General features: G+C 33.8%; 1 protein-coding gene and 1 long non-coding RNA gene across 6 annotated transcripts in view; both read left to right on the top strand.

Moving 5' to 3' along the window:
* Positions 1 to 13,678, top strand: part of cntnap2a (contactin associated protein 2a) — a 760,628-nt gene that overhangs the window by 21,774 nt on the left and 725,176 nt on the right.
* LOC137489233 (uncharacterized) lies at positions 1,955 to 6,077 on the top strand. Its single transcript, XR_011008623.2, has 6 exons — positions 1,955 to 3,088; positions 3,404 to 3,454; positions 3,922 to 3,982; positions 4,277 to 4,391; positions 4,656 to 4,767; positions 5,850 to 6,077. It is a non-coding gene; the product is annotated as an uncharacterized lncRNA (long non-coding RNA).

Here is a 13,678-nt window from a genome sequence, read left to right as displayed (position 1 = left end):
TTACATTTAGGCCACTTTAATATTCTTTTATTATATTCTTAATACATTTATTTTATCTACATATTTTCACATACTATCTGCTGCAGTGTTAAAGCAGTGCTGTATGTTTCACAATCACAATTCATACTATCAAAGAGACAGTATCACTGTGATTGCCCTGGCTCAGTCCCACTTGTCACCAAAGTACAGTACACACACACGCGCACACACACACACACACACACACACACACACACACACACACACACACACACACACACACACACACACACACGCACACACACGCACACACACACACAAACACACACATACACACACACTTTTTCCAAAAATAGTCTGGGTTGCTAAAAAAGTTGAAAGGGCTGGATGTCCTACAGCTGTTTTAGGCGTTCAGTGCCGATTCAGTCTTCATGTCGTCCTCAAACCTCTGCCAAGTCTCTAAGCTCATCGCAAATGCAGGCTTAACCACAAACGGGACCAACTTTCAGTAGTTCTGCATTATTATTCAGATATATCACTACCTGCTGTAGAAGGAGTCTCGGGGGAGTTTCTGCCCCCTCTCTAGCAAACAGTCATAAATTAACACAGTTAACTTGGGTACATACAGGACCCCCTATGCTGATCTGTCTCACATGTGGCTTGTTAGGAGTTATGTATCGATGCTACTTTTCGTGGAGGAGCAACAAGCCTCCTCTGAATACGTAATCATATTTGATTTATGAATGGCAAGATCTGCTGCTATTACAGCGCTTGATATACATATAAATTAGACTTTCATGGATGTTTGGGTTTTCGTATGATTCTGTGATTATTTTATACGATTATGAGGGGAAAGGGGGGAGATCTTAAACACATTATTAAATGTTGCTCTTTTCTGCCAGAAAGGAAGAAAATGTTATGCTAAAACTGTTCTAGGTGTTTACCGTCACATTTATTGATAATATGTGGCAAAGTAGATCAATATAGCTGTGTTTATTACTTTTTAGGGTTATGCTACAATTAAAGCAAGCAGCTGAAATGTGTTTTTTTAAGTAAAGTACCTGTGATATGAAAATCTATAATCAAAAGATTATTTGTACAATGTTGTTCTTTGAGCTGGACAAGCCTAAAGTTTTATATAAACTGATTTTTGTTATTTTTGGAAAACTAAAGAATTTTGGTCACACTTAATAAAAATTTTGATTGTCCATCAGAATATTAGTAGACTGTCTGCTTAATATCTGTTGATACTGCTGCTAAACGGACATTTAACTGACTATAAGAAACTTTGCTAGTACATGTTAATTTACACTAACCCTAACCCCAACCCTAATAGTCTTCTTGTAATCTAATGAGAATTAGTTGTCAAGTAGATGCAATGTAACTTAAATTCAACAAACGGACCATCAAAATAAAGTGTGACCAGAATTTTTGACCAAATAAGTGAAGCTCTAATTCTACCAGAGACCTCTGTATACTGACCAATCTGTCAGAATCATAGATTCTTATCACCATGGACTGATAAAACTTATTATGTTTGGAGGGAAAACGATTTGTGTTTTGTCAAAGATCTTTATGTCGAGGGTCGTTTTGCTTCCTTCAGTCAATTAAGTGAAAAATTAGATCTCCCTCATACATACATACACTGTAAACGATTTCTGTTGTTTTCACGGTATTATACTGCATTTCTCAACAGTTGTTTACCGTATAAGCTGTGCACAGTGTGTTACTGTATATATTGCTGTTTTCACAGCATGATAATGTATTCTCAACATTTCCATACTGTAAACATGATTAACAGTATGCTACTGCAGATTTTACAATGAATTTGGGGAAAAAATCAGTTACTGTGCATCTAAATACAGTACTGCAAATGGCCATGAAAAACTCTACATACACTTTATATTATTATTATTATGTTTATTTTATTTTTTGACAAAGTATTTTGTGAAGAAAAAAATTAACCAGTTTCTTCAGACTGTTCAGTGCATAAAACTGTCCCCTGGTTTTCCATTTTTGGGTGTACTGCACCTTAATTTTATAAGGTTAACATGAAAATATTAAATCATTTTTAATCAACATAACTTTGTGCTTAACCAAAACGTAAACTGGAACAAAAGTAATTGATTCATGAAACCAAAGTCAGCTTAAATGTCAGAATGACCAGCCTGCTTTAGACGGATTCATGAGGTTAGGGCACCCGTCATCACCATGGAGGTCACATCTCCGCATTTTCAAAACAATATTTTAAAATACGCACCATCTCTATAAATAAACCACAGACTTGAGTTTAAAACAACTACATTCCCGCATGAAAAACGGTTAAAACTAAATTTCATAACACATTCATTATAGAGCCATCTAAGACCGGGGCAAGTCTCACATGTCTAGCCGATTATAACCTCGTTTCGCCGGATACATTAGTGATGATGGACACCCTGGAGGTCAGAATCTCCGCTATCGGCAAAGCACGCTTAAAATTTACACATGATATCTATAAATAAACCACAGATTTGAGTTTGTAAGAACTACATTCTCGCATGAAACACTGTTAAAATTTTATTTCGTGACATATTAAACGCAATATTTATAATATTAGCTGGGCTTTCTCATCCGCCATTACCATTGCTTGTTGATGTGAAATGAATTCTGGGAGAAAAAAAATATTAATTCTCAAAACACTTCAAACGAACTTTATTCTTATTGTCAAGGTCAAATATATGTAATAATTTCGCTGGTAAAGTGAATAAAAAACAATGCTACTATATTGTAATCAATATCACGTTTGCACTGGTTCGGTTCAGCACTCGAGCGACTCTGAATCGTATTGAACCGTTTGCTCGGGAATTATTTGATCACACGTGTTCACGAGCACATTCAGCAATATGCATTTAGTGTATAATTAGTGTATAAATGCGTGTGGCCAAGCAGTATAACGAAATAGTAATGAATCATATACAAATAGGAATCGGTTTTAGGCGGATTCAAATCTTTACTGTTCACTAAGGAGCCGATTCATAGAACCGAACGTACACGACTCGACCTTCAGGCAACGGCTCTCCTAATTTGAAATTCACCTGTCGTCTTTCATCCAGCGAATTCATCCTCGGTAAGTGTTTTAAAGTCAAATTCTGTCCGTTGAAGGATTGTTTTGTATATATTTCTGTGTATTGAGCGTGTAATTTAAAAGAATTAACCAAGTGACATTAGTTGTAACGTTAGGTTCTTATGTTATGTCACGCTGTCCGTTAACAAATGGTATTTTAAACAAGAAATAACAGACGCCAGGCGGTCATTGTAGTGTTTGCGAGGTATTAGATACAGTGAGTTTATCTTGAGTGAGTTTTTGACCATACGCTAAGTTACCTGAAAAAAAACATAACTTTAACTTATTGTAACTGCATTAATGAATTCTCTATTTCAGCACAACACTGAGATGAAGGCGAAGTCACCATGAAAAGTTAAACGTTTAAAGGTAAGCTCTGGTCTTCACATAGTCATTATGACTAAGCTATCATTATGGTAAAATTTTTCAACTGTAAGTTAGTTATTTAAACTCATAATGAAATGAGTCTTAACTGTTTTATTAAATGGAGCTGAAAATTAAATGCAGTTGAATTATTTTAAGCTAAAGTTAATATTAACAAAATACATATTAATTGTCTGTTTCTCAATAATGTTAATGAGCTTGATGTATAGTGTGTCATTAATTGTACATTTAATTTTTGGTGTTCAGGTGTACCTGAGGTGAGTTTACGTTCTGAGTACACAGATATAAGCCAAAGTCATTATCACTATATATCACTATATTTGTTGGGGTCAGGGAATGATTTGTGTACAAATGTTTTTTAACCCCATACAGATTGGTATGGTTGTACCATAGATTTAGATTAATTAATGTAAAGTCTTATTTTACTCTTATTATATTTATCTGTTTTTCAGCTACAGTAATTGATGTTGGAAAAACTGATGCTACCAATCACTCCTCACTTGATTATTCAAGGTAATGTTGATGTCTTCCTCATTTTTATTAGATTTTTAAATGTCAAGTTGATATTTTATGTTATTTTATGCTATTCATTTTTGTCTTAACATGGATTGCAAGTTGAATTGCAATATCAATAGTTACTGGTTACTAACATTCTTAAAAATATCTGCTTTAGTGTTCAACAGAAATTCAAACTAGTTTATAACACGTGGAGTAAATAGTGGCAAAATAGTAAACTATTCCTTTAAATATTTTATTCTGAGACTTTTATTTATATGTGTCTTGTCTTTTGTCATATTGTCCTTCTAGCCCAGATTGTGATGGACCTGGAATGCGACACCAGTTACTCTTAAGACAAGAACCGAATAAAGCACAGATGTGGAGGGATTTGCAGCCAAACTAACTGGAGGGAAGGAACCTTTAGGTAAAATCACCTGCTTTATTTGGATCAGAAGTATTTTATTTGACATAGAGATTTATTGTTTTAATTCTAATTTAAAGCAAACAAGGTTGAGCACCCCTGGTCTAAAAGCTCAAAAATGCTGTTTCCGTGATAAGGTTAAATGTAGTTCAGAAATAGATTCATTAGGATCAATGCTTAAAGTAAACATTTTCTTCTCTCTGTAGACCAAACATGTTTACTATCCCTCACATTTTAATAAATTGTTTCTGTTTTTGTTTCTTACAGTGTGGGTGAACATACTACCTGGATGTCCAACAAAGGCTGCACAAGAGCTCATTTGATAGCACATATTCTGTCCTGTCTACATCTCTGATGACCTGGAAGTGCTTCGACATCAGTGAGTAATACATCTTTATATTATCATGCATACAGGATTTCTGTAAGCCTATTTTTAATGTTAGTTTGTAATCAGCAGTGACTGTTTTAAAAAAATAAGTATTTAAATTATTCTAAACGTTTTACTTATGCTGTGCACAGTAACGTTATGATGATTTAGTTTGAGGAAATGTCACTGGAGAGGTGTTCGTATAAAAAATAAATAAATAAATAAATTGTATGAAATGACTCGATAAAATGTTTATTTGTCTCGCTGACATGCCATCACTGCTGCATATTGAAATACAGTAATATGAACTGACAGCAGATTATTACCACAAACATTTCATGAAGTAGGATAGACTGCTCTTTAGTTCTCTACTCAACTTTAACACATTTTCTCATGTCGCTGAGCCTCTCTGCAGATTTTGCCAAAAATGAATGCTTAGTGATTACTTTGTTTTATGCAAACCATATATCAGTAACTTATCATTAGCATTATTTTTTTTAAAAAATGACCCACAGCTTTCATGTTCTCTAAAGCAATCTTGTCTGTAAGTTAGAAGTGGATTTATACGTGTTAAAAGCCTAAAAGTATTTAATTAACATTAGTCACGTTAAATTAGATTATTTTATTTATTTAATTTTAAATATGTTAAATATGTAGCCTTTTAAAGTCAGAATGAACTGTGTTCACCCCTCTTAAATCCGTGGAAGCACTAGTAGTGTGATCATGGAATCAGATATTCGAGCTATACAGAGTCGGACATTAAGTTAAGATGAGACTTTATTTTTTACACACCTGACTAGCGATCTTCAAGAACAATGCCCGCTGATCTTTTCCCCATTAACGTTAGTGTAATTGTGAATTGACAACAAACTGTATTTCACCAACAAAAACAATTAAAAAACTGTTTTATATAACTGATATATATATATATATATATATATATATATATATATATATATATATATATATATATATATATATATATATATATATATTTAAACAGCAGTGCAGTGTTTCGTTTCTGAATGAATTAAATGGTTTGAGGGATGATTAGTTTTTACTTCAGTGATTGATTTTGCTTGTCATTTTTGCAGGATCATCATCATGTTGCTGCCCTTTTTCACTGTCCCTTTCCACATCATTTGGCCTTCATCATTTCCTGTCTTGTAGCAGTATTCTCACCTTTTTTAAAATTGTAATAATTTTTGATGCATTAATTGTTGACTGGTTTTAATGATCAATTGTTCATTAGTGTTCTGTTGCTCTGTTATATTGAATTATTGCTACTGTTTTAGCATGGTTTAAACAATAAACCTTTATTGTGAAGTTAAAAGTTTCAGTTTCTTTATTTTTCTTGTACGCCTTGAACAGTTAAAATAACACTTGTGCAATTTTTAAACTTTTTTACCCATTATAAAGTAGCACTATTAAATAAAATAAAATAACATTTAATAACTGTAAAATACTATACAGTAATAATGAAAGTAACATTAAAATACCGTAGTTCTTCATGGTAAAAATGTACAATAAAATACTGTTTTCAGTTTTGCAGTATGTGCACCACTACTGTAATTAGTGTTACAGTAAAAATCAACAACAGTAAAATGATGTATTAAATTTTACAGTAAATGTAATACTAATGTAATTAGTATTACAGTAATGTTACTGTTTTATGAAATACAGCAGCTACTGGATAATTGTTGCCAGTAACTTACTGTTAATTTAACAAGAAATCGTTTACAGTGTACATACATACATACCTGTCAACCCTTCTGTTTGTCCCGGAATTCTCCCATATTTTACAGTTTTAGCCTGCTATCATCCAGTAAATTTATTTTCCTGTATTTCTCCCGTATTTTCAGCAATACATAATAAAAAGCAGATTCTCCCTATACGCAACCCATACCGCCAAACCACCAGGGGCCACCCCTTGCTCTTGAATGTGAGTCTGTTCTGTGCTTTCACTTTATTTAGGCAAAAACACTTTGAAATAAATATAAAAACGGCAGGATTCCCTTTTTTTTATTACAGGTGTGTTGCCCCTCCTATGTAATTCTCAAAATAGTCATATAGTGGTGCGCGACGGTCAGCTGACACGCTCCGAAGTGATAAATAGACGCTGTTTCCCAAAAGGATTTTGTTCACACGATTTGAAGTAAATCGAAAGTCTGGCTTTTGGGTGCGTGCTTGAACAGACATACACACATATACACATAATTAATAATAATAGCATCTAAAGATGTCGATCTTGGTGGTGTTTTTTTCAAACACAACTAATTTTGGCCTAAATGAGCATAGAAAGATAGGAAAGCAACTGAATGCTTTCATTATAATATAAGATGTGTGCAATTTTAAAAATCCAAATAAATGAGATTTATTTCTTGCTTTTTAATCAGAATGTGTAAGTTATACATTGACGGAATGATTAATGAGATTTGATAACTTTATTCTATTTCTCAGCTATTAATTGTATTAAACTAAATTGTTTGCTTTTTTATTTGTTGCTAATGTATATTATTTATTTTCTTTTTTTAACCAATAATAATACAATGTTTCTGACCGTTTAACTGTTTATTTAAAATGAAAAAGCTCCAGAAGAACATATTTAGTAATTTGGGGATTTTTAAGGTAGGTGGGGGGTTATCCCTTATTATGGTGGGTATATCTCTTATTTTCTTATTTCATATATCTTTTTCCATTATTTGCAAATCAGGCATTTTGCGAAATCTAAAATCCCTAATTTCGAACACTGTCCATAAAATCTTGTGTTTTTATGATATTTTTACAAACAATTGTTTGATTTCAATACAGTAATGTTAAGTCAACAGCAGACACCAGCTGATTCAATTTAAGGCCATACATCTTCTACACTAAAGACAAGCTCCATTTAATCTTTCCTTCTGTCTCATCAATGTGCGATAGATGCAAGGCAGCAGAGTACATGGTTGCTCATGCCTTTTGGCTCTGTCCCCTACTGAACGGATTTTGGACAAACATATTTACTGGTACTCCAAGGCTTATTGCAGACCTTTTCTACCAGATGTTAAACTTGCCATCTTTGGCTTCTCATCTTCTCTCCCTCAAACATTGTAAGAGTCTTTATGCAAGGCATGGTGGTGGCTAAAAGACTAGTGCTTAACAATAGGAAATCACCTTTACCCCCTCATTCCAAACCTGGATTTTTGATATGATATCTGTTATTCAAATGGAGAGACTCAGATTTTTAAGGACCAGCTCCATAAGAAAATGTTTTGGCTACTTGGGGTCTATTTCTTAATATAATTTGACAAATCTTTATCTCAAGAGTAATCCAGTGACCACTCTGAGGGTTAAGTTACAAACCCTCTCTAGTTTAAATTGTATGTTTTGTGACTATGATGAGTGTGTTTTTTTGTCTCTTTTATTTTTTGTTTTCTTTTATATTGTCTTTTGTATGTCTACGGTATGATTGTTCTTGATCTTGTTCTGTGTGTGTATATACATATAAAACCTTAAAATAAAGTAATAAAAAAGAGATTATTTGTGCCTAAAAATTGTAGGAATTCAGCTTTAAAAAGTTTTGTAAAGTTTTGCTGTAGTCTGTTTTATTCAAATTAATACATCACATTAATAGACTACATAACAGTGATTAAAATACCATATGAATGCATTTTGGGCGAGGCAGTGGCGCAGTAGGTAGTGCTGTCGCCTCACAGCAAGAAGGTCGCTGGGTCACTGGTTCGAACCTCGGCTCAGTTGGCGTTTCTGTGTGGAGTTTGCATGTTCTCCCTGCCTTCACGTGGGTTTCCTCCGGGTGCTCCGGTTTCCCCCACAGTCCAAAGACATGCGGTACAGATGAATTGGATAGGCAAAATTGCCTGTAGTGTATGTGTGTGTGTGAATGTGTGTGTTGATGTTTCCCAGAGATGGGTTGCGGCTGGAAGGGCATCCGCTGCGTAAAAACTTGCTGGATAAGTTGGCGGTTCATTCCGCTGTGGCGACCCCGGATTAATAAAGGGACTAAGCCGACAAGAAAATGGATGAATGAATGAATGAATGAATGCATTTTGTCTGACACCTAAAACTGTATTAGCAAAAACATCTTCTGTCAGCCTGTGAAGTTCCCAGAAACACTAAGACCTGTGAAGCAGCAGAAAGATTGAGATGAAGTGATGATGAAAAATGAGCAGCGTTCATTAATTAATCAATTAAAGTTTCAGTGCTGTAGTCAGACTTTGTCTTGAATGTGATCTCTACTAAGTCTGCACTTTATAATGGCGTTTGAATTCCATCTGGCCAGCAAGAAGTGTCATTGCACTCTGCTAAAGCAAAAGTAATAGATGATCATTTCGTTACAATCATGCAGTGGAGACAACATAAGTGATTGTGACTTAAATATCCCTTGAAATAGTATATTAATAAATTATTTAAATACACTATGAAAAATCTCAATTAAAAATAATAAAGTATATTGAATAAATAAAAATAAATCAATAAATGTAATAAGTCTTGTAAAAAGTGCAATATTTGTTAATTTTCCTTCGGCTTAGTCTCTATTTCAGAGGTCGCCACAGATGAGTGAACCGGCAACTAATCCAGCATATGTTTTACACAGCAAATGCCCTTCCAGCACAGGAAAACCATAGACACTCATTCACATACACATTCATACACTATGGACAAGTTTATTTAATTCACCTATAGCGCATGTCTCTGAACTGAAACCAAAGCACTTGGAAAAACCCACGGCAACACAGGGAGAACATGCAAACTCCACACAAATAAGCCAACTGGCCCAGCCGGGGCTAGAACTAGTAACAATCTTGCTGTGAGGCAACAGTTGTAACCACAGAGCCACCGTTTTGCCCTTCCCTTGAATCAGTACTTTAAAAAAATTGTAAGATTAAACAATGAATACATAAAGTAAAATGAATAAATCATTTAATTAAATAAAATAATATAATTAAAATAAATAAATACATAAATAAATAATACATTTATAATAAATGTATGACTAAATACAAGATTATTTGATTTTTCTATCAATATTTATAACCTTATTTGTCCTTATTTAAACACTCTTTAAACACTTCAAACGAGATTGCACAGTAGTGGTAATTTAATCAGTTCGATAAACCATTCACACTCAGGTCTCACCTGTTGCCATACTAACTATTTGGCTATGTGATATGTGTTAATTAACTTCTAAATTAAACTTTTGTATTAAAGGAAAATTTGTAAAAATGCTGTCAACATGCTATTTACATCCTTGTTATAATACAGTATCACAAACAGATTTGAAGCTGCTTAAAACTCAAGGTGACACTGTTTTGTTTAGTCCTTGTACTAGCTTTTGATTGTATTTCGGGGATTGTAGAAAAGTAAATTTGCTAATGTCATTTGCAGCTCGTGTTAAAGAGACTGGACTGATAATGCTGAAGGTTTAGTTTAAACGTTGAGGTCAGCTCTGTAATTAATCAATAACTTGAAATGGAAGGTAATACAATTACAATGCCGATTTGAAATATGGTTTTTGTAACTCTTAATGAATTCTTGTAGGAGAAAATTAATCAACCCCTTTATCCAATTATATTTGAAACTATGTCGTTTCAATCCAGTTTGCGCCTCGGGGCTTTCCCCCCTTAATTATGTTTAGTTCAATTACCTACAGGTAAATTCATCTGAGCTGCCAGAAGTTCATATAGTTGTCATCTCTGACTTGGAGGACTGCTAAGATGTTCTGAGAAATTACGTTTTCAAATCCATTCAAAGTTAATATGCTTAATTAACAGACTTCTTGATTTCGAATGAGATTTTAAAAAAATCATTCCTCAATGCATAGTTTAGTCGTCTTTGCTTTGTTCTGCTGTCTTTTCCTGTTTTATCATTACTCTGTGAGGAGATGCAATCCGTTGAATAAGATTGTGTACATTTGGATGTTGATTAAATTTGGATTAACACCACTCTTTATTTTATATTTGCTGTAACATAGCCTAATAGTGTTATTTACTAAAACATGCAGATTAGGCCTACTAATTACTAGGGCTGTCAGTTTAATCTCTGATTTATTGTTAGGAGAGTAATGACTTGTATAAGTAAATATTTACAATTCCATAGTGCAATTCATTGTACAGCAATAAAAGGAATAATCAAAAGGTAATATCACTGACAAATGATAGTACAAAATTAACTAAATTCTTATAGGACAATCTTATAGGACAAACTAAAATAAAATGAGTTTTAAATACTGAAAAGGCGGATGCAAATAGTTGCCTCAATTGTTTTAGCAAAAAATTTTTGATTAAAACATACACAGTATTTTTACAGTGTATATTACCATCATGAGGTGGAGTCATGGTATCAATCCAAACGTAACTTCTGTTGACCGAATCAAAAGCACACAATGACCACATTGTTGTTGTAACATAAAAAATTATAATATTGAAAAATATTAAATATATTATTAAAAATAAAAACATGTTTTGAAAATATTCAATCCTTTATCATGCAGTATATCAGCATAATTAGAATTATCTAAATGTACAGAAACCACTTTTTTAACTCAATTATTTTGTCACATTTGTATTTATTTATTAATAAGCAGCCTTCAATCACTCTTATAAATAAAGAAACATAAGCTGTCATTCTTTCTTTAAAGGTAATAGTACCTAAAGTGTACATATTATTGTCCTAAAAGTACAAAAGGTAAAGCCCCAGTGACCGTTTTTATTGCTCTATTTCCGAGAGAGGGTTTTTATGACCTATAGTGCAGCCAGACACTAGGGTGTGATCAAAAAACCTTTTACCACTTTTAAGGGCATGTACAGCACACTTGGGGCCAGATTTACTAAACAGGACAAATTAACACCTGTAGTCTGTTAACAACACAAACACAGCACAGCGGGTTAAAATATGTTTGTTTTGGATAATCAATTAACGGCTTAAACTAAATACAGCAAACTTTAGTAAAGCAGATGTGTGACATTTAAATACTCTAAAAGGAGAAATCCTTCATATTCATATCGATAAACTAAAAAAACTTTGATACATTGAATTGAATTAATGGTTTATCAAAGTATTTAATGCAAAAAAGTGTGTGCTCTAGCATAAGCTTTTAGTGCAGTAAATCTGGCCCTTAGTCCTGCCATGAGGCAGAAATGCCTCAGAAATGTCTCGTTTCTATACAGTGTAATATTGTGTAGTGTAACCAAATCTTTAAAATGATATATTGTTTGCATACAGTATGCTACAAGTGTTTTTATGTTATATCAAATATGTGTGTTTAATAGTTAGGCTGTTTTTTTTTTTTTTTTTGCAAAACATATTCAAGAGAAGTATTTCAGAAGACTAGACTGGCTAGCCTGTTTCATGTAGGGCAGGTGGATAGTGTGTATCAGGTACCCCTGGCCAGACATATAGTAGTAACTTCTCCCATCTCTCATACCCGTGGGGGACTCTTGTGTGTATCAGGACTTAAGCTTCTCTTCAGTCCTTATCCATTATTCATCAGGAACTCTCAACAGATGCCAGTTTCCATTTGATGCAGTTAGACTGCCATGTGAAATATTACGAAAGTTTGACATAAGCATGTAACACTTGATTGCTTCAAAAGAATTGGCAGTCTTGTTTTGATGCGTTGTAGTTTTGGCTCTTTTTGTGGAAATGCTTCAATTAGTGTGCTTATCGAACTATCACTAGCTATTTTTCCATTAATTTATCATGCGCATTTTGGGTATATTTGGTATATTTACATAAAACATTTTAATGCCAAGATGTGCATACAGTTTAAAAATGCACTTAAAATATATACAGTATACACAATAGAGCAGGATAAACTTTTTATCCAATAAGAAAAAATGCATGGAATTGAAGTTTAACAAACTAATTTCAAGAGAAGCATGTGGTATGATTGATCGCAGCTGGTCTCCCATCTGTAATCAGCAATAATCCAATCAGATCGATCCTAGCCTACAATATATAGACCAATTTCACGCTTCTGCCTGATCTTCATTTTGGAAGAATCCCCTCCTTCCACCTTTTCCTCCCTTACCAGGGGGAGCTCTCGAGACTTACCTGATCTCGGACCCCATTACATGCTAATTGACGACGAGGCAGGAGCCCCCTAACCGAGCTCAGGGTTCTCTCCCGGGACAGCATTCCAAACTTGATAACAAGATGGAAACACTTTTATTAAATAAATTACAGCATGTGCATTAAAATTGTGCAAAAGTCCAAAAAAGCCATGTGATTTTGTTTTAGCAGATCATGGGATAACAAAAATAAGTGTGATGGGATGGCATTAATGGACTATCCAGTTGATTGATCATATTGTAAAGCATGGAATGTTGGTCTAATCCATCTAAAATTGCTTAGCCAAAGACCATCATTATTACGTCTCACAACTGTCTTGAGTTGCTGTGCTTCCATTGTTCATCATTGCATTTCATTTACATCTTCTGGGATGAAAGTCGGTAATTATATAAGAAAAAAAGGCCCAAAAAGGGCTGCACGTTCAATGTTATACAGGCTAGAGTAGTTATACTGACACTGTTAAATTTTCTTATGCGCAATTGGGTTTTTTCATTTTCTGGGTTCACTATGAAAGAAAAAAAACATATCAATCATAACTCTAAAAAGCGATGGTCATTTAAATAATGTGCACTCTATCTGTTTCACCTTCACTGCCGAGTGCGGCTCATGTCATGGGTCTGGTCACCATGAGGAAAAAAACACATGCAAATCTTACTTCCCGCACAGCTCATAAACAATCGCTTTGTGCAACAAACTGAACAACTTTTTACAAATGTATTACCTGTTATTTACTGCCTATGCAGTTTCTGTTCACTAGATTAAACACTATTCAAGGGCAAGCGCGTTCTCTCTGTGGTAAACACACAGCTAACATTTTTTTTGCAGCCATGAATACATCATTACATGAAATCAG

Source organism: Danio rerio, chromosome 24 (assembly GCF_049306965.1).
Source record: "Danio rerio strain Tuebingen ecotype United States chromosome 24, GRCz12tu, whole genome shotgun sequence".
Classification (NCBI taxonomy): Eukaryota; Metazoa; Chordata; class Actinopteri; order Cypriniformes; family Danionidae; genus Danio; species Danio rerio.
The sequence above is the reverse complement of the archived record's forward strand: the minus strand, read 5'-3'. Positions and strand labels throughout refer to the sequence as shown.